This window comes from Meles meles, chromosome 1 (genome assembly GCF_922984935.1).
Source record: "Meles meles chromosome 1, mMelMel3.1 paternal haplotype, whole genome shotgun sequence".
NCBI lineage: Eukaryota > Metazoa > Chordata > Mammalia > Carnivora > Mustelidae > Meles > Meles meles.
The window spans coordinates 66,584,717-66,587,829 of record NC_060066.1 but is presented as its reverse complement, the minus strand read 5'-3'; positions in this window follow the sequence as shown (position 1 = coordinate 66,587,829).

Sequence of the window (3,113 nt, the reverse complement as noted above, 5' to 3'; positions counted from 1 at the left end):
TGTTGGGTTTCTTGGGAGCTCTTCATTCCTCTGACGTGCCTTCTTCAGTGCCCTGGACGGCTTTAATTGGTTCACGGGGCTCCCGCCTGAGGGCACGTGGTCAGGGGAGGAGGCGCCAGTCTCCACCTGCCTCCTTGAGCCCCCACCTTCCAGATGATCTCCAAGCAGCTCTAGCACATGCATCCCCTTCAGGAGGATCTGGCTGAGGGTGTGCTGTTGGCTCTGGCCCTCAGCGCTGGCCTGCCGCCGCACTCCTCCTTCAGGAAGCTCTGGCCTGCCTGCCTGCCCTGCCTCGTCCTGCACTCTCTGTCCACAGCTGCCAATCTCCTGAACCAGCGGGTCTGCACTTGCCTGCAGATCACGGCTGTCCTTGAAGCCTTCTGGTGTTTTCCTCACCAGGGCTTCTCCATCTTCCTGGGCTGCTCCACAGATGGGATTTTCATGAGGCAGCTGCTGAGGGCTCTTCAATAGCCTTTCCCAAACTCCCTTCAGCAGTTGCGTGTTGTTTCCCACTGACCAATACCCGGCATCTTGATTCAGGGCAGCCAGAGCAAGAAGCTGGAACGGGAGAGGACTGGCCTTCTGCTCCGATGACGCGACAGCTCCACGGGCTTGTGCGTCCGGTTCGGTCTTCTCCATGCCTTTTCCAGAGACTTCCTCATTCTGGGCACAATGCCCCTTTCTTCTTCGGAAGCTGAGTGCAGGAACACCACCACTGCAGTGCACACCAGGATCTCCCAGCGAAACCCAGAGACTCGTGGCACATGTGGCCAACGTTCGGATATCACCAACCCAGCAGCTCACAGCTGCTCCAGGACAGCCCACAGCGGCTCCAGAACTGTGTGGGGAGGCATTTGGATGGCCACCCGCTGGCTCCAAAGAGCGTTGTGGCTTTGTCTCTTATCACCAGTGTCTTCTGGGCCACTAGGAAGTGCTTGGAACCCCTACGAGTGTTCCATCTCCAATGCAAACCAGTGCCTGGCAACAGGAGCTGAAGGGAGGAGGGGTGGGGGAGGTGCACCTGAGTCTCCAAGGCACATCAGTGCCTGCAACAGGAGCTGACAGCAGTTGGGGTAGGGGAGGGGAATCGCTATATTGTACACCTGAAACAAATACAACCCTATCGATCAATTTCTCGGAAATACAATTAAAAGATTAAAAAAAAAAAAATTTAAAAAGCAAACTAGGTATCCAAAGGCGAAAGATAACAAATATCCAAACACTGAGAAAGTACCATTCTAGATGAACAAAGATCAAAGATCAAATCTCAATGCATTGAAGTGAAGGGAAATGAACATACAGCATATGAAAATGTGTGGAACACAGCACAATCAATGGACAGCACCATGTAGAGCAATCACTGCCTATGTTAGAAAGGAGAAGGAGCATCTGGGAGGCTCAGTCAGTTAGTCCAACTCTTGATTTTGACTCGGGTCATGATTAAACTCGAGGTTGTGAGACTGAACCTGCATTGTGCTGGTGCTGGGCATGGAGGCTGTTTAATAATCTCTCTCTCTCTCTCTCTCTCTCTCTCTGTACCCCTTCCCTGTCTCTCTCTCTCTCTCTCTCTCTCTCTCTGTCTCAAAACAATAAGCTCTCCACGTCAGAACCTAGAAAAAGATGAGAAAATAAAACTAAAGAAGAAAACCAAAGGAATCCTTCCACCCAGTTTCAAGATCTACAGCTATAGTAATCAAAAAGGTGTGGTGTTGGTGAAGGGATAGACAAATGGAACAGTATAAAGATAGATAAGTGGAACAGGATCAAACCCAGAAAGAGACCAACCACCAACATGTCAATGGGATTCTGACAAAGGGGAAAAGCAATTCAATGGAGGAGTGACAGCGTTTTGAATAAATGGTGCTAGAGCAAGTGGACTTCCAGAGACAAAGAAGAAGAAGGAGAAGAAGAAGAGGGAGGGGCAGAGAGGAGGAGGAGGTGGAGGTGGAGGACGAGGAGGACGAGGACCACAATCGAAGTCTCATCCTCTGTACAAAACTGAACTCGTGGCGCCTGGGTGACTCAGTCGCTGAGGCAGCCAGCTCTTAATTTCGGCTCTTGTCATGCTCTCAGGGTCCCGGGACAAAATCAGGCTCCACACTCACTGGGGAGTCTGCTTAAGGACGCTCTTTTCGCTTCTCCCTCCACCCCACGCCCCACTCATGCGCATGCTCACTCTCTCAAAAAGAAAAAAAAATTTTGTTAAATTAACTCAAAATTAATCACCGCCTTCTATGTAAAATGATAAATCTTATAGGGAAAAAATGTCCAGAATGGACAGCTAGGTAAAGAATCCTCCGACTGGACATCAAATCATGTTCCGTTCAAGAAGAGTTGATTCATTAGACATGATCCAACAATCAGAATTGGAAGTCTGTAATGTGTGAAACACCTTGTGAAGAAGACCCAAAAGGGAAGCTACAAACTGGGAGAAAATAGGTGCAAACCACATACCTGATAAAGGACTCCTGTCGGAAGGAGAGAACCTCAAAAGTGGACCCCCAAAGAAGCAAGCCATCCAGTCTGAAAAGAACAAAAACAAAAACATGGGCAAAAGACCGAAACCCTTTACCAAAGAGTATACAGATGGAAATCCCATAAAAAGTTACCAGCGGGGCAATTCAGATTCAAACTCCAATGAGCTCTCACTGCACACCTATCACCATGATGCAAACCAAATGCACCCGAGAGGGAGAGAGAGACCCCACTCCCCAATGCAAGGCAGGATGTGGAACGACTGGATCGCTCCTGCATCGCTGTTGGGAATGGAAGAGGATAGAGCTCCCTCTTGAAAACAGTTCACAGTTCCTTTTCTTTTTCAAGGCCTGGATTTAAATTCCAGGGAACAAGCAATAGAATATGCTTTTCGGGTGCACAGTAGAGTGACCCAACCCTCCACACAGTTTCTCTGAAAACTAGACTTGCAACCACCCTAGGACCCCAGTCATTTCACTCTTGGCATTTCTCTGCGAGAAATCCAAACTTACGTTTGCTCAAAAACCTGTACAGGAACGGATCTGTGTCCTGATGGAAGCAGTGGGGCTGCCAAGGGGGTAGAAGTGACTGCAGTGGTTGGATATTGACACTGGACAGCCTTGTAAGAGATGTTCTCA